Source organism: Pan troglodytes, chromosome 8, assembly GCF_028858775.2.
Source record: "Pan troglodytes isolate AG18354 chromosome 8, NHGRI_mPanTro3-v2.0_pri, whole genome shotgun sequence".
In the NCBI taxonomy this organism is placed as follows: Eukaryota; Metazoa; Chordata; class Mammalia; order Primates; family Hominidae; genus Pan; species Pan troglodytes.
In genome coordinates, this window is record NC_072406.2 from 132664511 (window position 1) to 132691015 (window position 26505).

General features: G+C 38.0%; 1 protein-coding gene across 3 annotated transcripts in view; it reads left to right on the forward strand.

Moving 5' to 3' along the window:
- The window catches only part of PLPP4 (phospholipid phosphatase 4), a 132578-nt gene that overhangs the window by 91069 nt on the left and 15004 nt on the right, over positions 1–26505 (forward strand). The gene's annotated exons all lie outside the window — the stretch shown is intronic.

Genomic DNA, 26505 nt, shown 5'->3' on the forward strand with positions numbered 1-26505 from the left:
GGCAATTGTTTAAAATTGCCAAACTTTTTTTTAACTTTTAGATTTAGGGGTATATGTGTAGGTTTGCTATATAGGTAAATTGTGTGTTGTGGAGTTTTGGTGTACAAATTATTTGGTCACCCAGGTAATAAGCATAGTACTCAATAGGTGTTTTTTTGATCCTCACCCTCCTCCCACCCTTCACCTTCAAATAGGCCTCAGTTTTTGTCATTCTCGTCTTTGTGTTCATATGTACTCAGTGTTTGGCTCCCAGTTATAAGTGAGAACAAGTGGTATGTGGTTTTCTGTTTCTGCATTAGTTTGCTTAGGACAAAGGTCTCCACCTCCATCTATGTTTCTGCAAAGGACATGATCTCATTCTTTTTCATGGCTGCATAGTATTCCATGCTGTGTATGTACCACATTTTCTTTATCCAGTCTACCACTGATGAACATTTAGGTTAATTTAATGACTTTGCTATTGTGAATAGTGCTGCGATGAACATACCCATGCATATGTCTTTATGGTAGAACAATTTATATTCCTGTGTGTATACATCCAATAATGGGATTGCTGGGTCAAATAGTAATTCTGTTTTAAGTTCTTTGAGAAATTGCCAAACTGCTTTCCACAATGGCTGAACTAATTTATATTCCCACTAGCAGTGTATAAGCATTCTGTTTCCACAACCTCGCCAACATCTGTTATTTTTTTACTTTTTAATAGTAACCACTCTGACTGTCATGAAATGGTATCTCTTGGTGGCTTTGATTTGCATTTCTCTAATCATTAGTGATGTTGAGCATTTTTTCATATGCTTTTTGGCAACATGAATGTCTTCTTTTCAAAAGTGTCTGTTCATGTCCTTTGCCCAACTTTTGATGGGGTTGTTTGGTTTTTGCTTATAAATTGGTTTAAGTTCCTTATGGATTATAGATATTAGACCTTTGTCAGATGCATAGTTTGTCAATATTTTCTCAAAATTCCAAAATTTTTAGATAAAGTACTTCTGATTCTAGACATGAGGGAGAAACTGGTACTGAACTTGCCATCATTATTATTATTATTATTGTTATTTAATATTAATGAAATCAATAAACTCCTAACAAGACTGATCCAGGGAAAATAGAGAACCCACACAAATTAGCAATATCAGGAAAGAAAGAAAAGCTATTAAATATTTCCAAAAATCCTAAATACTTTTTAAAAAAAGATAATTTGTGAGCAGTTTCATGCCAACAAATTTAAAAACTAAGTAAAATGATTAATTTCCTTGTAAACCACTGCTAACCAAAATGGATACTAGATGAAGGCGAAATCTAATTTTTAATTTAAAACCTTTTCAGCAAGAAAGCTCCAGGCCCGGGTGGTTTCACTGGTGTCTTTAATCATACATTTAAGGAAGAACAAATGTTAACCTTACCTAAAACTTTCAAAAAAGCCAGAAGAACAGGGAACATTTCCCAACTGGCTCTGTAAGGCTATACAGATAAGGTAATAGGATAATCCTGATAACAAAATCTGATAAAGATATTGCAGAGAAGAAAATTATAGGCCAATATTCCTCATAAATGTAGATACAGAATTCTCAAATTATCAAGATAAGTCCAACAATACATAAAAAAGAATTTGAACTTATTCCAGAAATGCAGTTGATTTAAAAGTTGAAAATCAGCCATTGCAAGTAAGCACATTAACAAAATAAAGAAGAAAAATCATATAATCATCTCAATAAATGTGGAAAAAGCAACACTTATACATGACAAAAAATCTGTCATTAAACTAGGAATAGAAAGAAACTTCCCAGTCTGATAAAGGGCATCTATGAAAAGCTTGATGCTAACTTCATACTTAGTGGTGAAAGATTGAATGCTTTTCCTGTTTGATTGCAGACATCATAAAGAGATGTCTATTTCTACTGTTTCTATTCAAAATTTTAGTGGTGGTCCTAGCCAGTACAATTAGACAATAAAATAAAATAAAAGGCAAAGAAGAAGTAAAATTAGTTTTATTTGCAGATAACATGATTATTTGTTTATAAAGTCCTAAGATCTACAAAATGTATTAGAATGAGTGAATTTTGCAAGATCATAGGATACAAGGTCAATATAGAAAATCAATTGAATATTTATACAATGTCAATATGCAATTAGAAAATAGAGACTTTTAAAGTACCATTTGTAGGTACTTAGGAATTAATAAACAAAAACTGTGAAACCTATATTTTTCAAACTGCAAAACATTGCTAAAAAGCTAAATAAGACTTAAATAAGTGGAAAGTATACCATATTCATGAGTTGAATTATCCAATATTGTTAAGATATTGATTATCCCTAAATTTAAGTATAGATTCAACATAATCCTATTTAGATTTTGTATGTAGAACTTGGAAAGCTGATTATAAAATTTATATGAAAATCCAAAGGACCTAGGATAGCCGAACACTTTTCAGAAAGGGGGATACATTTGAAGTACTGACAGTACCCAATTTCAAGAGCTCTTATAAAGTTATAGTGATCAAGCCAATGTGGTTAAGGACAGATAAATAGATCAATAAAACAGAATAGAGTCAAGAAATTGACCCACACCTTTCAAAAAAGTGTCAAGGTAATCTAGTGGCAAATGGAAAGATTAAAATCAATGATATTAGAAATTCTGAATAAAAGTATGGGAAAAAAGTAAGCTTGACCCCTACCTCATGCTATACATAAAACTTATTTCAAAATTAATCACATACTAAACAGTTCATCTATAAATCATATAGAAGATAATATAGAATAACATCTTTGGTACTTTGGGATAGACAAAGATTTCTTTAGGAGAAACACAACAGCACCAACAATAGAAAATAAAAGATAAATTGAACTTAAGCAAAATTAAAAATGTCTGCTTTTCAAAAGACATTCTAGAAATAAAATGGCAAGTCACAGACTGAAAGAAAATATTTACAATTCATATGTCTCAAAAGGACTTGTACATTCATATCCACAATATATAAAGAGTATGTACAGATCAGCAATAAAAAAAGCCCAATACAAATGCAGGCAAAAGACTTGAACAGAGACTGCATAAAGGGAACTGTATGTATGATCAGTAAGCACATGTGCTCCATTATTCCTCATTAGGGAAATACAAATTAAAATCACTTCACGACAATTAGAATAGCTAAATTCAAAAAGATCAGCAATGCCAAAATGTTGATGGGTATGGATTTAAGTGTAATTCTCAAATGTTGCTGGTGATGTATAAATTGTTACTGCCACTTTGTGAATTGGTTGTCAGTTTCTTATAAAGTAATCATATACTTATCCTACTACCTAGCAGATGCATTTCTAGGTATTTGCCCAAGAGAAATAAAAACATACATTCATAAAAGGTCTTGTACAAAATATTAATAGCAGTTTTATTCCTAATGATCCCAAACTAGAAACAACCCAAAGTTAATCAATAGGAGAATGGATAGCAATTAAAAGGAACAAACTACTAACAAATATTGCAACATGGATGAATCTAGAAAACATTATGTTGAGAAAAGGAAGTCAGACAGAAAAGAGTATAAGCTATAATATTCTGTTTATATGCAGTCCAAGCACAATCAAAACTAGTCTATGGTGTAGAAATTAGAGTAGTTGTCCTAAGTGGGGAGGTCATTGGCAAGGGAGGGAACTGGCTGGCAAGAGCTGTAACAGATTATTCTGAGGTGATGGAAATGTTCTCTATGTTTATTGAGGTCTTGCTTACATGAGTGTCTATGTTTTGGGGGACTTAAGACCTATGCACCTTGGACACTCCTTTTAATGCTCTTTGCATAAGTTGCTTCTTCTCATCTTTCAGGTTTATATAAAGTGGAGTCTCCCATCCTGTCATCAACCATTCTGTTTTTCATAAGCCTATTTGTTGCTTTCCTAACTTTTTTTTACAATTTGTAATTATTTCTCTGTAAATTCCATAAGGCCAAAACCCAAGTGTGTCTTATTTGCCCCCTAGAACTGAGCATAATACCTGGCCAGACTTGTAGCAGGAACTGAGTAAATATCTGTTGAATTAGTAGCTTCCTTATAAAATGCTCAATTCTGTTGCCCCAGGTGGTGATAATGATGGTGATTGTGTTGTTGTTGGTGGTGGGGCGTGTGTGTGTGTGTGTGTGTGTGTGTGTGTGTGTGTGTGATGTTATGTTTTGTGAAGTCCACACATTTCTCTAAATCCTGGCAGGCCAGATTCTTATTCATTGAAAAAAACTTGTATTACCAGAGAGAATAAGGCATCTTTCTCTAAACTCAGGTATTTGGCTGCCTATAGTGAGATGACCTTTCACTGAATCACAGCTTCTTTATCTAACGGATGAAACATTGAAGCCAAAATAGGGGTGGTATATCATCATCCCTCCAATGGGTAAAGTTGGAATCTGATTTGATTCTAATTCTTTTTGACATTATCCATTCTCATTCTATCACCATTGGCCATCAAAAAATAATGTCTTGGGAAGTCTCCAGAACTTTATTTGAATTCGATGTGCATATTTCCTGTGTTTCACATGCACATACTTTTGTGCTCATTCCCAGGAAAGCAATCTGGCTGGTGGGTGAGAAGCACCATTTTGACTGTCTTGACAAGCGGTTTGGCTGCTGCTTTTTTTGTTTGTTTTTTGTTTTAACTGAACTTTACTGAATCTGTGACCTACTTTGGCCCTATAGAACACAGACTAACTTTCACCACTGAGCCTCATTTCTTGCAAGCTATAGACTTGTATCAGTGATTAGAGACAGGCATATGGGCTATGGTGATTTACACAACTCTTCAAAGAACTGAATGACAAGACTGCAGTTGATGGAATTGATGCAGGAAAAGGCCTTTGGAGGATCCAAGAAAGCTGAGACTCTGCTGCTGACTGACACACCATAGGTTGCACTTCTGCTGTGCTTGAGAGGGGCATGGACATTAGAGTTCTCAACATTCGAGTTACTATTATCTGATTCTTCTGATTCTTTGTAGTTATGAGATTGCATGGGGAAGCCAAAATCAGCATGATATGAAAGAAAATATGTAGTAATGAATTGACCACTTCCAAGAGATGCTTTCAAACACCTATTTCTGCCAAATCCTGGTGGGAGCCTCTTACTCATTCTCAGTTACCATTGGTTATTGGTCATTTTAATATGACAGTTGTCATGATCTGAATGTGTTCCCCAAAATTCCTATGTTGAAAAGTAATCACCAATGTCATGGTTTTAGGGGCTGGGGCATTTGAGAGGTAATTAGGTCATAGGGCCTAATGATAGGTCATAGGGTCATAAGGTCCTTATGAATGGGATTAGTGCCCTCCTAAAAGAAGCTCCAGAAAGCTCTCTTGCCCCTTCCACCATGTGATGACACAGCAAGAAGGTACCACCTTTGAACCAGGAAACAGGCTTCACTAGACATCAAATCTGCCTTAATCATGGACTTCCAAGCCTCCAGAACTGGGAGAAATAATTTTTTGTTGTTTATAAAGTACCCAGTGTATGGTATTTGTTATAGCAGTCCCAATGGATTAAAACAACAAATAGCACAATGCAAATCACACCAATTTGATGGCAAAGTACATATCTTGAGAAAGAGACAGGAGGCTTCCAAGCCTCAACTCTTGCCCTCTGCATACCCACAGACTTAACACCATATGGAAGCTGCCAAGGCCTATAGCTTGCACCCTCTCAACGAACAGCCTGAGCTATACCTTGGCCACTTTAAGCCATGGCTGGAGCTGGAGTGGCCATGAGGCTGAGTGCCATGTCCCCAGGTTACTCAGGGCAGTGGGGCCCTGGGCCTGGCCCACGAGAAACTATTCTTCTCTCCTAGGGATCTAGACCTTGATGGTAGGAGCTGCCATGAAGGTCTCTAAAATGCCTTTGAGGCATTTTCCCCATTGTCTTGGCTATTAACATTCAGCTCCCAGTGTGCAAATTCTGTGGCTGGTTTGAATTCCTCTGCAGAAAATGTTTTTGTTTTTTGTTTCCTACCACATAGTCAGGCTGCCAACTTTCTAAGTTTTTATGTTCTGCTTTCCTTTTAAATATAAGTTTCAGTTTCAGATTATCTCTTTGCTCATGCATATGACCATATGCTGTTAGCAGCAGCCAGGTTACCCCTTGAATGTTTTGCTGCTTAGAAATTTCTTCTGCCAGATACTGTAAATGATCACTCTCAAGTTCAAAGTTCCACAGATCCCTAGAGCAGGGGCACAAGTCTGCCAGTCTCTTTCCTAAAGCATAGCAAGAGTGACCTTTATTCTAATTTTCAAAAAGTTCCTCATCTCCGTCTGAGACCACCTCAGCCCGGACTTTATTATCCATATAACTATCAGCATTTTGGTCACAACAATTTAACAAGTCTCTAGGAAGTTCCAAACTTTCCATCATCTTCCTGTCTTTGGCTGAGCCCTCCAAACTGATCCAACCTCTGCCTGTTACCCAGTTCCAAAGACACTTCCACATTTTCAGGTATCTTTATAGCAATGCCCCACTTCTCTGGTACCAATTTTCTGTCTTAGTTCATTCTCAAACTGCAGTAAAGAACTACCCAAGACTGGGTACTTTATAAAGAAAAGAGATCTAATTAGCTCACAGTTCTGCAGGCTGTACAGGGAGCATGACTGGGGAGGTCTCGGAAACTTACAATCATGGCAGGAGGTGAAGGGGAAGCAGGCATGTCTTACGTGGCTGGAGTAGGAGGAAGAGAGTGAAGGTGGAGGTGCTACCCACTTTTAAACAACCAGACCTCATGGGAACTCACTATCATGAGAACAGCAAGGGGGAAATCTGCCCCCATGACCAAATCACCTCCCACCAGGCCCCTCCTCCAACATTGGGGATTACAGTTTGACATGAGATTTGGGTGGGAACACAAATCCAAACCATATCACCCTGCATACGTCCAGCACCCAGCTGGCTCTGTCTGCCACTTGGGACAGGTATCATATGTCTGCCTTACCTGCCCCAAACCCACATTTGAGAAATTTTGGGAATGCTGATAATCTCCCAGTGGCTGTCAGATTACAGCAAGTGGCAAATGTGGGGGGTGGGGGTGGAAGAGAGTGGGGAAAATACAGGTAAAGGAGAATAAACTAAAAATACTGAAACCAAGCAGAACCTACATAGCAAAATACTTATTTTTACCTCTAGAAAGGAAAATGAAAAATCTGGCTCCGTGGTAGAACTTTTACTCCCAAAGCTAGACTGAAAAAAAATCGTGTTTGTCCTATGGTTGGTCTGCATAATGTACAAGCTTACAAATGGTAGGCTGTCCCCAACTGGCTTTTTTCTAGTGTTTAAATCACATTTTGTATTTTCCTTCCATTGTGCCTGGGCCATGTGAGACAGTTTAGATAAAAAGGACTTTATTTGGTACCACAGTTTTCAGTCTTTCACCCAACTCATCTGGAAAGACTGGGGTCTCTGAACCCAGTGTTCAGAGACCGGGGTCTCTGAACCCAGTGTTCAGAGACCGGGGTCTCTGAACAGGTCAGCATCCATACTTTTTAGTTTAGTTGTTCAGTCAGCTACTGAAACTCCAAAATAGCTCTCTGCTGCTCAGCCTGTTTTGCTTCTAAACTGTGGCCTTGGCAAACACCTTACTGTATCAACACACACTGGGTGCAGAGACAGAAAGAGCACGGGTCTGCCTGGCGTAGTGCCTGCCTGTTTGAATGAATGAATGCATGAATGAATGTAATTTCAAGTCTTGTATCTATCACCTGCCAGCCATGACCTTCAGCAGGTTTCTTTGCATCTCATTCATTCACCCAACAGATATGTATTGATTGCCTCCTGGGTGCCAGGCACAAAATTAAGTTATGAGGATCACAAGGTGAAAAAGACAGCATCTGTTCTTAAGAAATTCCAGTCTGGTAAGGAGGGATCCTTCCAAGAGAGTAACTGGCTCTGTATACTGAGGACCAAATTGTAGGTGTGCTCACTCCCTTTATCTCTTGTTTTCTCAGACTGGTGGCTTGTGGCTTGCAGGACTGCCCCCCTCTGCTTTCTGTCTTAGCTAAAGTGGTAAGCCTTGTTAGATCACACACTCCATTCTGTGACTATTGCCAGAGACCTGTATCAAAAGCTTTGGTCTTTACCTTCTGGAATTCCAAGTTTTACTTTAAATGTATATGTATGTGTATTTTAACAAATCAGGATATTTTCCTGTTGTCAGGCTTCTGGTAGCTTTCCTGTTGTTCACATGTTGCAAAGACTCCTGGAAGGAACTTTTGATCACACTGGGGAGAGTCTCTTAGTGCCCTGGGGGGTAATTCTTCTAGTCCTGTATTTTTTGTCTCTCTTAAAGCTGACAGGTGGCTGACATTGTTCTTGATTTTTCTGATGTTTGTTCTCCTTTGTCATGTTAGAAATCACAGCGGGAGTGGAACAGTTATGTTTAACTTAAACTATTTCTGGCCCACATGTCTGTTTGTGAATGCAGGGAGTGTTCAGATTTCTTGGGCAGTAGGCCAAATGGTGTGGACAAGAGTATAAAATTCAAGTTTGTCATTCATGATAGAAGAAATGCAGAAAAAAAGTCCAGTCTCCTGTTGAGTGTAGTAAACTAAGCGTAGAGGCTTTTGCTAACTATAGTTCCAAAATACAGCTAGCATTTATTGAGTACTTACTGGATGCTAGGCATGCACCAAATGTTCTACAAGGGCTGTTTTACTTAATCCTTAGGAAGACCCTATAAGATGGATATTCGTATTGATCCCATTTGCAGGTGAGAAGCAGAGAGTTAAGTATCTTGCTTGAGGTCACACAGCAAGTAGTGAAGCTAAGATTCAAACCTCGGCACTAGATGTTACTTTGTATCCACATCTACCTATCTTATATTTAGGTTGGTGCAAAAGTTATTGCAGATTTTGCAATTTTAATGGCAAAAACCACAATTACTTTTGCACCAACCTAATACTTAGGTTAAGATGTTGCAGTCAGTGAAGAGATCTCCAACTGATGATTCATGCGGCTGTTTTCCTCCTCAAAACTTTGTAACAAAAGTATTTTATTTCATTCTAATGTTTGTGGGGCATGTTTCATTGCTAATAATTCTCAAGGAAAATAAGTAATTCAAGTCCTGGCTTAGCATTTTTCTGAGCCTGTGGGAATCATGCTGACCATCGTGACAAATGGCCAGTCTCAGGTGTGTGTTGTAATGAACAGGAAAAATAGGAATGAAATCTGACTTTTCACCCTCAAGAAATAGCTGCATTAGAAAAATAAAATAGCAATGAAGCTTGAAATATGTTCTGGTGTAAGATCTGTAACAGGTAACCTGGCCAGTTTCATTTATTCTGAATTTATTCCCATTACAAGCCTTGAATGCTCCCTGGGCTCTCTCTTGCTAAATCGATGTTTTCAGAATTCTCAGTGGCTTGAATTTTGTAATCTGAGAAATCAATCAAGTGCCTCCGGAGAATGCCATGTCTTATTCTACTCTGAGCCTCCAAACGCCTCTTGTAATTAAGTATTAGTTGGAGTTCATTGCACTTGAATAATGAGGTGATGTTTGGGTAGGTTTCCTTTGTTGTTTTTTTCTTGAGGAGCACAGCTTCTGTTTTTCTGGTTAGCTGAATCACAGTTGTCACAAAAAATGCTATGTAAAGCCTCCCTAATTATAATAGTTAGCATCTCCAAAAACCAAATTCAATACTTTATGGTCATTAGTGTGTTGCTGCAGTCAGCATGCGTAGCCCTGGCATGTGTAGCGTATGCCCTGTGATTATGGAATTTTACAATTAAGCTTTGACAATGAAAAAAGGGCTGAAGGAGTTGAATTTGTTCCTTTTTAAAATGGTCTGACTTGCCTGATGACCAAATGAATGGCTGCATAACTCTTGTTATAGAGCAAACAGTGTGGTCACTAGCTCTTTCTGCATTTGCTCTGCACTATATAATTTTCTTGCCATACCACAGTTGTTTAACAGGGATAATTGGTTAACAGTGAAATGTATGTACAAAATCATATAGAAAAATAATCATTGGCTTAAATATTATATTTACTATTAAATAATAATATTAATAAATATTAAGTAATAATAAAAAAACAGACCTTCATGTACCCAGCACTTGGTTTAAGAGGTTGAATTTAACTATACCCTTAGAAATCCTACATTACCCTCCTGGTGGCTGATCCTTCTCTCTCTTACTGTGGCCATTATCTTGAGATTTTCAAAATTATTTCTTTGCTTTTCTAGATAGTTTTACATGTGCACACATACACATGTATACATTCCTAAGCAAATTATTGCTTAGTTTTTCCTGTTTTTGAACTTTACATAAAGGGAGTCACACAGCATATGTTTTGTGATTTGCTAATTTTGCTCATTATTATTTTTTGAGATTCTTCTATTTATTGATGTATGTAGCAGGAATTTATTCATTTTCTTTTCTTTCTTTTTTTTTTTTTGAGATGGAATTTTGCTCTGTCACTCAGACTGGAGTGCAGTGGTACAATCTCAGGTCACTGCGACCTGCAACCTCCACCTCCCAGGTTCAAGCTATTCTCCTGCCTGAGCCTCCTGAGTAGCTGGGATTACAGGTGCCCACCACCACACCTGGCCAATGTTGGTATTTTTAGCAAAGACGAGGTTGCACCATGTTGGCCAGGCTGGTCTCGAACTCCTCACCTTAAAGTGATCCGCCCACCTTGGCCTCCCAAAGTGCTGGGATTATAGGTGTGAGCCACCACGCCCAGGCTAAGTTTATTCACTTTCATTTTTATCTGCCATTTTAAGCCATGACTATACCTCAATTTAAAAAAAATCATTCTAATGCTCATGGACATTTGAGTCATCTCTAGTATGGACCTATTATAAAGTGTCAGCATGAATTCTTTTTGTGCTTCTTCCAAATATAACTCTCAGATAAATTCCTTGCAGTACAATTTTTGGGTCATTTGCTTATCTTCAGCTTTAATAACTAATGACAAACCGTTTTTACACTCTCACCAGCAAGTTATGAAAATTCCCATTGCCCCACAGTCTTGTCGGCACTTAACATGGTCAGAATTTAGTTTTTGCTTGTCTGAAAGATGTGTTGGTAGCTCCTGGTAGTTGTGATATGTATTTTCCTGAAGACTACTGAGCTAGATCATTCATTAGTTTAATGGATCTTAGCTTTTCTCTTATATAACATACCTGTTCATGCCTTTTGCCCATTTTTTTCAATTAGGTTGTCACTTTTTTCTCATTAATTATTAGGGTTTTAAAAATATTATGGATATTAGTTCTTTGTTGGTCATACTTGTGGCAAATATCTCCCTTTCCTTGCTTGTCTTTTCATTTTCATTTTTTTTTTTTTGCCGTCCACAAAAAAGGGAGATGTTTGTGTATTTATTATTTATTTTTCTTTTGTGGATTTATTAATTCATTTATTTTATAATCCTTATTAAAGAAAGAGTACATACACATTGTAGAAAGTTAAAATATACAGAGAAGCAGACTTTTTAAAAAGAACTTTACATTCCTACTGCCCTGAAGTCACCAGAATTAGCTTCTTATGCAGGATTTCATATTCTGAATTTCATACCTGTATGTGTATGTATGTACAGTTGACCCTTGAACAACACAGGTTTGAACTGTGAGGGTGCACTTATATGTGGATTTTTTTTTCAATGAATATATTGAAAATTTTGGGGGGATTTGTGAAAATTTGAAAAAACTCATAGAGGAATCACAAAGCCTAGAAATCTAAAAGAAAAATTTAAAAAGCTATGTCATGATTGCATAAAATATATGTAGATACTACATCTACATATATCATTTACTATCATAAAATATACACAAATCTATTATGAAAAGTTAAAATTTATCAGACCTTACACATACAAACATAGGTGGTACGTGGCATCATTGCAGTCAATAAACTTGAAGCGGCAGTATTAAATCACAGCTGCATAAAATTAACTGTAGAATGCGCTGCACTTCTGTGGTAATTTTATAGCCACCTCCCATTGCTATTGTGGTGAGCTCAAGTGTTTTGAATATCTACCTAAAACACCGTGTGGCGCTGATCACCTTCACGTGAGCAGTTCATGTCTCCACGAAATTGGCGGCGGGCCACAGTGAAAGTGATTTCTCACAGTTGTCGCATATTTCCCATTGTGTTTGGTGCAATGTTGTAAACCTTGAATAACACCATGGGACTTATGAAGTGTCACTAGTGATGCTGGAAGTGCTCCCGAGAAGTGGAGAAAAGTCATGACATTACAAGGAAAAGTCAAACTGTACTGACTATGCACTATAGATTGAGGTCTGTAACTGTGGTTGCCCACCATTTCAAGATGAATGAATCGAGCCTAAGGACCATTGCAAAAAAAAAAAAAAAAGAAGAAAGAAAAAAATCATTTGTGAAGCTGTCACTGCAGCTGCACCAGCAGATGTGAACACCTTATACATTTTCTGAAATATTAGGTTAGTGCAAAATAAGTTGTGGTTTTTGACATTAAAAGTAATGGCAGACTGGGCACAGTGGCTCACGCCTGTAATCCCAGCACTTTGGGAGGCCGAGGCAGGCACATCACCTGAAGTCAGGAGTTTGAGACCAGACTGGCCAACATAGTGAAACCCCATCTCTCCTAAAAATACAAAAATTAGCTGGATACCGTGGTGTGCACCTGTAATCCAAGCTACTCAGGAGGCTGAGGCAGGAGAATCGTTTGAACCCATGAGGCAGAGGTTGCAGTGAGCTGAGATCGCACCACTGCACTCCAACCTGGGTGGCAGAGTGAGACTCTGTCTCAAAACAACAAAAATAAAAAAATAGTGGTATTAATTTTAATGGTAAAAACTGCAATTATTTTTGCACCAACCTGTACAAAATATGGGTTAATTGACCATTTATGTTATCAGCAAGCCTTCTGGTCAACAGTAGGCTAGTAGTAAAACAGTAGGCTAGTAGGGAGTCGAAAGTTATACTCAGATTTTCAATTGCATGGGGTGTCGGTGCCCCTATCCCCCACATTATTCAAGGGTCAACTGTATATGTAATCAAAACAAATTTTCAGTCACCAACCTCCAAGTTTTCATTTGAGTAGATTTCCTCTCACCATATAGGTAAACCATCTTCAGATTTTCCCAGTTGACCAGCAGTCCTTTAGCGCTTTGGTCAAACAAGTATCCAATCTAGGACTTATTATGTATTTGGATGAACCAAGTTCTCAATGTTAAAGTCAGTTTTATCAGTCCTTTGCTTTGTGATTAGTATTTTTTATATCTTTTTAAACACATGTCTTTCAATCCCAAGACTGTATTATCTTCCAACAGTCCTATAGTTTTGCTTTCTCCTCTAACTTCATAATCCAGAATTGATTTCTGGGTATAGTAGCAGTCCAATTTTTTTTCCATATGGATACCAGCACCATTTATTGATATTCACTGACCTACAACATATCATGACCCCTGCCATATTTCATGTTCATGTAAGGATGGGTCTTTTTCTTGGCTTTTAAAATTCTGATTCATGGGTCTGTTTGCTTATTCCTATACCAATGCTGCAGTGTCCTAATCATTTTACCTTTATAATATGTCTTGACATAATAAATTTTATAATGAGGTTTAAATAAGACAAATCTCCTTGGATAGATTAGGATAGGTTGGGCTGTCTTTGGGTACAAATCTCAGTGGCTTAAAACTCAAAGGGCTTGTTTCTTGCTCATGCTATGCATACAGTTGTGGTCACTCAGGGTCCCAGGCAAACAGAGGCTGTGTTACTATCTCAATATGTTCTTCCACATGAGAGAAGAGAGCATGGAGAATCACTTGTCAACTTGTAATGCTTTCTCCCAGAAGTGACACATGCCAGTTATATTTACATTTCATTGGCAGAGCTACTCCCATGACCACACCTGATTTCAAGGGTGCAAGGGAGTGTAATCCTTGCATAACTGGAAGCAGAGGATTCTACCACATCTCTCCCATTGCTTTTCTTCGGAAGTGTCTTAGCTATTCTCAGCCTTGAGACCCATTTTGTCAAGTTCCATGAAAACCCTTACTAAGATTTTGATTGGGATTTTAGTAAATCTAGGGTTCAGTTTGGGGAGAAGTGATATCTTCCTTTCTAAGCGTATGGTATATTTGTCTATTTATTTAGGTCTTAATGTCTTTTAGTGGTTTTATCCTTCTCTCTTTAAAGGATTTGCACATCATTTATAAGACTAATTCTTAGGTGTTTTATATTCTTATTGCTATTATAAATTTTATTTTTTAAATTACATTTCCTAGCTAATTATTTTCTGGTGTCCAGAAATGCTGGTGACTTTGGTATATTAATTTTATTAATGCAGAAATTTTGAAAAACTCTCCTAGTAATTCTAATTACTTATCCATAAATTATTTTGAGTTTTCTACATAGAAAATCATACCACCTGCAAATAAGTACAGTTTCATTTTTTTCGTTTCTAATTCCTAACCCTTTTTATTGAGTTCTCTTGTCTTCTCTAACTAGGGCTTCTTGTGCAATATTCTAGAAGTGGGAATAGCAAACATTTGTGTCTTGTTACTGATCTTAAGGGAATGCTTTAAACGTCTGACCAATAAGTAGGACTTTTTTGCTAGATATTCTTTATCAGGTTCCTTCCATTTCTAGTTTGCTAAGAATGAACTTCGAATTTTGTACATCAAAAAAAGTGATACTTTCCCTTTGATGTGTTAATGCGGTCATTTATAGTAATCAATTTAAAAAATTTTAAACCTGCTTTAATTCCTGGAATTAACCTACCTTGGCTAAGATGTATTCCCCTTTTACTCAATGCTAGATTTGGTTGATAATATTCTGTTTAAGACTTTTGTAAATATGTTTTGAGTAATATTGGTTGGTAATTCTCATTTCTTGTACCATACCTGTATGGTTTTGGAATCACTGTTACTAAAATAAGACAGATGTACAAAATAGAAATATGAGACCTACAAAATCCATGAAAATTGTTTAAGATATAAATATACATTTCAGGCTGTGCATGGTGACTCACGCCTGTAATCCTAGCAGTTTGGGAAGCCAAGGCGGGTGGATCACCTGAGGTCAGGAGTTTGAGACCAGCCTGGCCAAATGGAGAAACCCCACTTCTACTAAAAATACAAAAATTAGCCAGGCATGTTGGCAGGTACCTATAATCCCAGCTAGTTGAGAGGCTGAGTCAGGAGAATCGCTTGAAGCCAGGAGGCAGAGGTCGCGGTGTGCGGAGATCGCGCCACTGCACTCCAGCCTGGGTAACAAGAGCGAAACCCCATCTCAAAAACCAAACCAAACAAACAAACAAACAAAAAAGATGTAAAGATACATTTCAGTGAATGATAGATCAAACATAAATTGGAAAATATATAAGACTTGAATATCATAGTTAACAAGCTTCATAGAATAAATATCCCCTCATTTTTAATTCTTTGTAAAGAGTCTATGTGAGTTGATTTATTTTTTGGAGGGATGTCTGGAAAATATGCCCATGAAAATGTGGTCCTAGATTTCAAAATATAGAATCAGTTTACCTAGAGTTATAAAAGTCTTGAATTTTAAAATATTTTTGTCTTGAGATATTTTAGTAATTTTTATTTGTTTTTAGAACTTAGTCATTTCAATTTATTTCATTGGTCTTTTCAAAGAACTGGTATTTTTGCTTTGAGCCTCTTTACTGTATGTTTGTTTTGCTTTTCATTATTTTCTTTATTATTTTTCTCTTTCAATTTTGAATGTATTCTACTGTTCTTTTAAACTTATTGTTAATTTAAATGCAGTGCAATAATGCTAATCTTGTTTTTCTAACAAAAACAATTTAGCTATAAATTTTCCTTTAAATATTGCATTAGCTATATTCTATAAGTTTTAATACATATTATTTTCATTAATTTTAATTCTGGATATTTCTAATTTTCATTGTTTTCTTCTGTGACCCACAGTTGTTTAGTAAAGCTTTAAAAAAATCCCAAACGTAAGATATTTTTCTTGTTATATCTTCAAAATAGTTTATAATTCAATTGCATTATGGTCAGATAGAGATCTATACAGATAACCAGTCCTTAGATCTTTGATTAGCTTTGAGAATTAGCATAAGGTCAGTTTTTATAAATATTCTATATGACTTTAAAAGAACGTGAATTTTAAAATTGTTGGACACAAAGTTGTTATATGTCTATTAGAACAAGATTGTTAATTTGGTGTTCAGATCTTATATGTCCTATCTAATATTTCTGTTTTCTGTTTATTCTTAATTTGTCAATAGCAAATATGTGAATTAAAATTTTCCACTATTATGGCAAGTGTTGTAGTTCTAGGGTATTTGTAATTTCATCAATTTTTGATTCATATATTTGGAGTGATGTGTAAACAGTTTAGAATTGTAATACTTCCTATTATACCTTCTACTACCTGTGTAAGTCATGATCATCTTTATCTCTAATATTGCTTCTTACCATAAAGACAAACATTAATATTGATACAGAATTGTATTCATTAATATTTGTCTCATTTTTCTTTCTTTTTTGTGTGTGCCCTATATTTTATGTAAGTATTTAAAAAAATTTTAAATAGGGAGCAAATTTCTATTCTATTTCTTATAATTACTCACATATTTAAAGCCTTATTCGTATATTCTTTATATACTTCTTTGTCCTTTCTTACACTGTTTTTATGTCTGAATTCATTATTTTCCTCTTTTAGTTTGAAAGTTCTATCAAACCTCTAGTTTAACACACATAGTTAACGAAGTCTCAAGTTAATACCTTTTCTTCCTTCTGAGCAATGTAAGAACATTAAATGCTTTAACTCTGATCGATAATATGTTCTAACCTATTTGACAATGTTATCTGGTATTTTAATTCTAGCTTGATTCTTTCTCCTTCCTCCCAACAAACCACCAACCTCTGCATACTTTAACCCACAGATATGCCAGTGTCTTTGCTTACCAGTCCCTCATGTATCAGCCTTACCACTTTCTGCCTGAAACATATCCCTTACATTTCCTTTGATTTGTTTGTGTGGTGTGTGTGTGTGTGCCTGTGTGTGTGTATGTGCTGTATGCTCTGTGTTTTTGAATTTCCTAAATTGTCTTTGATTTCATTCTTGGAAGATGGCCTTATTCAATATGGAATTCTAGTTTGACAGTTACTCTTTCTTTCTGAACTTTGATGATATTATTTCACTGGCTTCTAGCTTTGATTTTTTGGATCTTTTGAAGTCATCTGTGAGTCTTAAACTGCTGCTCCTTTGTAGGTATTCTTTTCTTCCTTTCTGCATGTCTTTAACAACTTGCTTCTTTTTTTGTGTTGTAAAGTTTTATTAATACTGTGTCTAGGTGTGGAGTTCCTTTTATGTATCTTGTTTGGGATTCATTGGGCTTTATAAATCTCAAGTTTGTGTCTTTCAGTATCCTGAGATATCCTCTGCCATTATCTACTTGAGTATTTCTTCTTCTCCATTTTCTCTGTTACTTCCTCCTGTAATTTAGAATTTCACTTAGATATTTGTTAAGGCCTTCTCACCACATCATCCATGTCACTTACTCTTTCCTTCATTATTTTTCATATGTCTTTTTAAATTTTTAACTAAATTCTGGATAAAATTTGAATCTATCTTTCAATTTGCTAATTCTCTACTTAGGTTTGTTTTACATGCTATTTAATCCGTCTACTGAGTTTTAAAGTTTAATTACTATATTTTTCATTTATAGAAATTCTATTTGGTCTTTTTAAAAATCTATTTTATTATTCTTTTATAATGTTTGTTCTCTGTCCTTAGTTTTAAGCTTCTCTCAAATTTCTTCAAGCATATTGCAAATAGTTATTTTATATTCATGTCTTGTAACTATACTATCTAAACTTGTTATTAGCCAGTTTTTCTTATAGGTTCTCATTTATGATGTCCTAAATCTTTGTGTTTCAGTTTTCTTACTCTGGGCTTTTAATTTTTCCTAGAAGTTTATTTTTTGGAAATATTTTGATGTCTGGGTTGAAGTTGAATTCCTCTAGAGAGATATTTTGCCAATTGCCTGACAGCACTAACTACCCCAGGACCACTCAAAATTAACTCCCCACTTAAGGTTTTTTGGAGACCATAGGAGAAGCATGAATTGGATAGCAAAAACCTATGAGAGTTGGCTTGTAGTTCTAAAATCTCTCCACATAGCACAAAGATGGAGACAGGCAGGTGTCCTTGCTGTTTCCTTCTGAAGGGCAGACTTCTTTTCCTACTTATTCTTTTTTTTTTTTTTTTTTTTTGGTCAGATGGAGTCTCATCCTGTCACCCAGGCTGGAGTGCAATGGCGCAGTCTCAGCCCACTGTAACCTCCACCTCCACCTCCACCTCCCAAGTTCAAGCAATTATCCCACCCTAGCCTCCTGAATAGCTAGGATTACAGGTGCTTGCCACCATGCCTGGCTAATTTTTGTATTTTTAGTAGAGATGGGGTTTCACTATGTTGGCCAGGCTGGTCTCGAACTCCTGACCTCAGGTGATCCACCTGCCCCAGCCTCCCAAAGTGCTGGGATTACAGGCGTGAGCCACGGCGCCTGGCCTTTTCCTACTTAAGCAGGTTGTTTAGTCTTTGGGGTGCAAGATTTACTCAGGGATCTTCTGTGACATTTTTAACCACAGGTAGTCCTGAGACTTTGTTTCTTCATCCTCAAAGTGGAAGCTCAAGGTCTGCAGTTCCCCACAGACACGCTCGGGGCCAAGTGTGGATCTCTGGCTTTCCTGTGTCCTTGCACCCTAGGTTTTTTCTCTCCCTTCATTTTTGGGAACCTTGTTTTTATTAATTTTTCTCTGTGTCAACATAGCGGCATGTTTAAAAGATTGTTTTAATATTTCGTCTAACATTTAATTATTTCAAACAAAATATATAGTCTGCTACACTGCTAGAAATAGAAGTCCTAGGTTTGGGAATTATTAGGTATTCTTGTATTTGAAAAGGGGAACTAAACTTTGGCTCAGAAATAGACATGTCTGGGTGTGAGACCAGATTCCGTATTCAATATTTCCAGATATCTGTTTCCTCGGCTTTACTAATAATAACACCTTTTATTTGTATGTTGAATTTCTGTTTACAAAGTCCTTTCACACATATCAAGTCTTTGGAGAGTTGGCTGAAGCAGATGTTGTTATGCCTGTTGAGTGAATAGATGAGATTGTTGAGGGGGACACCACACTGATTTGGAACCCAAGTCTTAATACCTAGAAGAGTTGTATTTTTTTTTCAATGCCATCTTGGATTAAATTATCTCAAAGAAGTCAGCAAGTGGATCTCAATTTGTTGTCTGGGGCAAGTCACTGCTTGGACACTATCTTGAGGGAGATCCGGAGCCCAAAGCTGGGTTTTCTTCTTCTTGTTGCTGTTTGTTTGTTTGTTTGTTTGTTTTGATAAAGAGTTCATTGATCCAGTTAGCAGTGTCTGCAAAAGTTACAAGAGATGAAAAATGCAACTTATTTCCTTTCCCAGATTTAAAATGGCCTTCCTGACTTTAAAAAATTCACAGTTCTCATATAAACATAAAATATATCTTTCTAAATTCAGATGGCATAAGTAATGGAAAGACAGACTTTGCTTATTTCAAATAATGAGGCTACTAGTTCTATTTATGGTCAGCTTCCTTTGTGGTGTGTGAGATGAGCATGGAATGGTCTTTCATGATAGGGAATTTATTGCAAGAAAAACTAGAACATGAGGAAATCTTGGAAAGCCACCTCATCATTGATACAATCACTTGGGGCTTCTCATACGGTTGTGCTACAATCTTCTTGAGTTACAAAAATAAGGACCTGGCTTAGCTCGGGACAGTAGCTTGAAGTCAATCTGCTTGCCTTTTTCCACTCATACAATATTTAATATCTGATTGGGCCATGTGGCCAGCACCCATCACAGACTGTCCCTATTGGTCAGCATTTAAGCCAAACATTTCAGGAGTAACAGATCTTCTTAATGCAAAGGCCATTTATATTCCCTTCCTGTGCTGGCTGAGACCCTCATGCAAGGCTGCCAGCAGCAGGTTAGAAGGGTTCTTTTTCTCTAGCAAACCCTGAGACAGGTTGTATGACATCTCGTAAAAGGCAGGAGGAGTTGAGGCTACTCTTTTAGAAGAGAGCAAGGCAGTAACAATCATTACAACCTAAGGGCTTCTCCTGAAGTCCATGCACCCCAATTAGAGGATGATCAGATGAGCACACTGGGCAAATCAATGACTACTCCTTTTTGGTGGTTTCTTAAATGTGCATTACTATTCAAATATCTTCATCAAATTTATGCTCTGTTAAGTCCTTTGAAGGTAAACTAAAAATCATTTCTCATTAAAATATCATCTTTATTTCAAACCTACTCATGCTCATATCAGCTCCTCTAATGTCATTATGGAAAAAGGCAATTTCTTTCTTTTGATGGCTTATTTTTATATTTATGTTTCAGATCATTGTGGCATATAATCAAAGGAAAAGTTATCCTGGGGATTTAGACCTTCTGTAGATTAAGATGCTCAGATATGCAAAACCACTTCCCATCCTTGTGACTGTCAGTAGTTTTCTCCAGTGCAAGGAGTAACATTTATGAGTTTTCATAAGCATTTTTCATCAAGGAGTGTGGGGTGGACAGTGGAGCCAAAGCACCTTCTGTCATTCAAAAATCCTTAATCCCCAACCAGATGCGGTGGCTCACGACTGTAATCCTAGCACTTTGGGAGGCCAAGGTGGGTGGATCACTTGAGGTCAGGAGTTCAAGACCAGCCTAGCCAACATGGTGAAACCCCAACTCTACCAAAAATACAAAAACTAGCTGGGCATGGTGATGGGCACCTGCAATCCCAGCTACTCGGGAGGCTGAGGCAGGAGAATCACTTGAATCCGGGAGGCGGAGGTTGTAGTGAGCTGAGATCACACCACTGCACTGCAGCCTGGGGTAAAGAGTGAGACTCCATCTCAAAAAAAAAAAAAAAATTCTGAATCCTCCTCTGCTGCTACTTTCCCTCCTTGTATCTGCCCATTCCCTGGATCAGTGCCTCCAGCCAGTTGACAAAAGGACAGCCACCTTCCTCCTGCTATCATTTTTCTTCCCACCACTGTTCTTCCTCTGCACTTCTTGTGCGTTGAGCCTGAGTTGATTCTTTTTCTCAGAACAAAATCCTCTTTGAAAATGCAACATGAGGTAAGAAAAGGAGTTTATAGTCTGCTTTTTTCTGTTTGCATTTCCTGCCTCTGACATTTGCTTTCAGACTAATTAGGAGTTTTGGAGTTCCTTTTCCTTGTCCCCATTGCTCATTTTCAAACAGGACTGTGCAACCCTTTCCATCATGAGATGAAAATATCACATGGCTCAGGTAGCTCAGGTATCACCCTGCCTAGAAACAGGGGATAAAGGACATGACCTTTCATGTCTTTCTGCCCCAAGGACCTTGGCCTCTTGCTAGAATACTTAAGAGGGTCCAGGTATGTTTGTAAAATGAATACATGGTCTCTACTATTTATATATTCATTTGGGCATTACATATCGGGTGCCTCCTATTGTCAGGCAGTGTGTTCGGTCCTAGAGCTTCAACAGTGACCCTGATGGGCATGTCCCTAATTGGGGGTATGAAAACAAATAGGCAGTTAGCATTGCTCTAACTGCAATAACGCTAAGAACATCTGTGATTTTTGCTCTATTTAAAGAGAACACATAGTTTCTAAAGAGCTGCATCACACCTATATAAATGATTTGTACTTTCTGAGCCTCCATTTCTCATTCATAGAATGGCCTAATGACTACATCATTATGTTGTTCTGGGGATGAAATGAGGCAACATAATGAAAAGCTTCCAGCACAGTGCCTGGCCCATGGGAGGTACTCAACCTCTGATCACCTGGCTGTCCTTCTGATGGAACGCTCCTCTGCCTGCTCTGCTTGGCATGGTTTCCTCCTGCTGATGAGGGTGGGCAGGCACTGACCAGGCAGGCTTGTTTCCCACATCCTTTGTTTCAAATGGTCTTCTGGAGATGCACTTACATCCTCTGCAAAACACCCTTCCACACTAAGGTTTATTAAACTACCCAACGTTGCCTTTCTCCCTCAGAGAAGATCATACCAACTCTCTGAACATCCCAAAATGGAAAGTTTGTATAGATTGACTCATCAGAGCACAATTGAGTGTTCAGTGCCAGAAATTATCAGCTTGTGTGGAAAAATATAATTAGCAAAAGTAAAAAAATACAACATAAAAAGCAGGATCTGTCTTCCTGATTCTTATCTCATTTTTTTTTAAGAATTTTCTTTTTTGGTGCCAGTTTTGTGTTTCTTGCAATCAGTAGGGTCCAAAGATTTTCCACTTGGTTTAAGAGTCAACTGGGGATGAAGGGAAAACTACAACATTGCACCTAAGCTAGTACAATGACTAGACCTTTCTTTGCAAAGGGAGAGTTTTGAACTCATCTGGGTTGCTGGAGAGAAGAATCAGTGATTCCTTTTCAGTGTCACCAGGCAGGCAGATAGCCCTGTTCGTGGGATGGACCTGGTGTTACCGCCTATGTCAGCTCCTTTTATTGTAATGCTTTGCCTATCTACCCTCATTCGTAACAACCAGTGAGCATCACAAGTGTCAGAAACAGGGTGAAAAGTCATTATCTTTCATCTTCTTCCTAGTTTAGACCATCTTTCCTACTCACAGACAGATCAACACATAAATATTAACAATCAGCTGCTACAAATAAAGAAAACCTACTACAAGGCTTTGAAAGCGAGGGACATATGCTCTTCCCACAGGTCACTATGCCTACTTCCTTCCCATCAGTAGTAAAGGGGCGTGTGTGTGTGTGTGTGTGTGTGTGTGTGTGTGTGTGTGTGTGTGGTCTGTGTGTCTCCAACTCTGGAGAGCAAATGAACAAGTTTGTCCAGGACAAGTAGACTCTGAATATCCTCTCATCCCACTGGCTCGGGAGTTTTCTACTTATATTTCTGTTGTTGGTAATGTTAGCAGGATATGAGCACATTTGTCCTGTCTTATAATCCCAATGTTTAAAAATGTTTAATGCCCTAAGTCTTTGAATGCTCTTGTCTCAGTTTTAGTTCTTAATCAAGCAGAAAGCTAGGACTGTGCTTAAAGGGAGGATGGAGGTAGGGTGGGGGACAGACACTCACTTGGAATGCAGGTCATTTAACTTGTTCCATGCTAGCACCCTCCCCCTCCTCACAGTGTGTAAAATGCTTGTTTTCTTTGAGAAGAGAGTAGCAAGTCCTATGGCTAGAGTCAGAAAACATGTCTTGGACAGCCTTCCTGGTTTTTTGTTGTTGTTGTTTTTTCCTCCCAGTTGAACTTGAATCTGAGCCTTGATGATTTAGAGTCCTAGGATTTCAGAGTTGGGTGGGAGATGGCTCATGGGAGAGATTGCACCTTGATCCCAAACCCCTTAGCTGCCAGGAAGAGTGTCAGAAAAATTATGAAATCATACTAATTCAGTATGGGTTGGTAGAGTCTCGTTCTTCCTCAGGTAGTTACTGGAAAAACAGGAGTGCAGAGAACCAAGGCTTCCCATAGCTCAGACATGCCCTTGGGCCAGAGGGAATGGCCTCAAAAGTCCTTTGTCAAAGGATATTATGTTAATTCAATAACAGTATAAATATCAGTAAGAAAGTGACAAGCATAAGGTTTAGCATGAAATTGGAGCCTCATTGTGTAACTTAGGAAAGTAAGGGCACACAGTGAAGTTTAAAAAAAATATTAAAAGGCCCAGTAGCGTGTGGGCAGGAAGACTGGCTGCTGCTGGGTGCCCACAGGATCTAGGCCCTTGCACATTGCCTATAAAGATGACTTGGAATTCATCCTCTTTTTCAAAGAGGCAGAGGCTTCAACATTTTGGAGGGGTCACAGTGGTGGTCCTGGCTCCCGCCGTGTGGGAGAGAATACATTTTACCTACCCTCCAAAGAATGAGTTAGAGCCTGGGGTGCCAATGCAGGCCAAATACAAGTTCCTGAGACAGCGAAATCAGGCGGATGCTGAGGATCTCACCTCAAACCATTTGCCCGACAGTGGAGGGTTTCCACGGCCCTTCCCCTTCTCCATGCCCTGGATGTGCCCGGAGGTGCTGTAGGCAGTATTGGTTGCTTGGGCTGATGACTCATATGTCTTGAAGTCTCCAAGTCATTTTTTATGGGGACACATAAAAATTCCTGCTCAACAGCTGCCCTATGTTCATTGATTTGTTTGTTTGTTTGTTTCCCTAAGAGATGCCAGTTTGGCAACACCCAAGGCTGCCTCTCCCCTGATTCAGATCTTGGAGACTTTCATCCAAAACCATGCAAAGCCCCAGGGCAGTTTTTTTTGTGTTTCCATGCATTTAGTGTAATTAGGTGGATAAACTTGCTAAGCCACCTGATTTGAATAAAGTCCATTATTCCTCCTGAAGGAGCTCAGGATGGGGTCAATACCAATGGGAGCCAACTCTCCAGCCTCCTCTCTCACTGGAATACCTCAAGGAAGAATGTAAATGAATAGAAGGAACAGAGCAAAGGGGATGAGGATAGAATTTAAGAAGTCGTTGTGCTTGCTAGGATGGTGGCCAGATAGGGCCACTTTGGAACATCATGTAAACCACTTAATAACCTCCCACCACAGTATCTAGAGCAGGGCTGGGCCATGCAGTTTCTTCTCACATATTTTTACTTTAAGCAGAGTGCTTAATATCTATTGGCACGGCTCTGATGTTAATCATCAGACCTAACTCTGAAATCCTAGGACTCTAAATCATCAAGGCTCAGGTTCAAGTTCAACGGGGAGGAGAAAAAACAACAACAAAAAACCAGGAAGGCTGTCCAAGACATGTTTTCTGACTCTAGCCATAGGACTTGCTACTCTCTTCTCAAAGAAAACAAGCATTTTACACACTGTGAGGAGGGGGAGGGTGCTAATCATTACGCAGAAGTGTTTCAATGCACACACCACTCACATTTAGATTTACTTTCTTTTGCTGCATCTTTATACCTAGGATAAACCTGGTTTAATATTCCATTAAAAATTTTTTTAAAACCACTGTAACTTTGTTTAATTTGGTTGCTGAAAAAAGTTCTACTTTGGTATAATCTTGTGTTTGTAACCGAGATCGCTTTTAAGAAGGCACATTCTTATCAGAGATAATTTGGAAAAGCTGCAGGTTGTTCGCTGTTTGGTACTATAGTAATGATTATCTTGAATTTACAATTTAGGGTCCTACTTGTTTCACTTAGCATGCATCCTAAATATTGTCTATATTGTTACATAATCATGTGGTTTTCATGGTTGCATCGTAGTCTATTACATGGAAATGTCACAGCTTGCTTATCTATTCTTCTGTACTGATCATTTTCAGTTTTTCAATATTTATCAATAACTTTGAGCAGAAAATCTTCTAGATTTCCCTTATATTTTATATTATTTTCTTAAGATGGACTTTCCAAGGTCTCTTATAAAGACAATGAATGTATTTTAGGCCAAGGCTTCTCCAAGTGCAGTGTATGCACAGATCGCTGGTGGATGTTGTGAAATGCAGATTCTAACTCAGTAGGTTAGACCTACTGAGTTGGACCTGAGGATCTGCATTTGTCACAAATGCCTGCATGATGCCCAGACTGTGGCTCAGGGCTTTGGGCAGTCTCTTAAATTTGCTGGTGTATTGGCATTGAGAATATGTATAATACTCGTTTTGCCAAGTCACTGTGTGGGCTGGTTACCTAGGAGCTCCGCCCCCTCAGAAGTACTTTCTAATCAAGAAGAAAGTTTGGATTAGACTGGTGTCCAGAGGGATGGGGAGCTGTAACACCTGCCTTCAATAAAAGCCTCTAAGCTTAGTTGTGGCCACCATTAGAATCATCTGGGGAGTACACACACACACACACACACACACACACACACACACACACACTCTCTCTCTCTCTCTCTCTCTCTCTCTTTCTCTCTCTTTCTCTCAGCTCCCTCCAGACCACTACAAACAAAATGGCTGGCAATGGAACCTGGCTATCAGTATTTTTTAAAGCTTCCCAGGTATTAGAGGTGACTCTGTATAGCCAGTGTTGAGGACCATTGTTGTAAGCCCTTCCCACCTTAAATCTCACTGAGCTCCCAACTATGTTTTATACCTGCTTGGATGTAAAGCTTGGGGCTTATACATGCTACACTCAGACCTCCACACTTTCGACAATGGATTTAGCACAGCCATGAGTTGTCTTTGCAATTCAGAAAAAACAATAACCATTATTTCAGACAGAAAACAAGGTATTTGTCATCGCTGTCTTCTCCATCAAACTCACTCTTTTGTAGCATTTGCTGGTCCCATCTTACTGAATGCCACCATTGTACACTCAATCTCCCAAGCCAAAAACCTGGGGCTGATCCTAGCCCCTTTACTTTCCCATGCCCTTCAGATCTAAGCAGTTCTCACAGTCCTTTGCTCTGTATGTACTTGTTTCTTATAGAATGTATCACATTATATTAAAATTATCTCTTAGCATGGTATGTCCTTCAACTAGACCATGAGCCTCTTGACTCCAGAGATAGTATCTGATGCATCTATTTATTCCCCACATCTAGTGCAGTGCC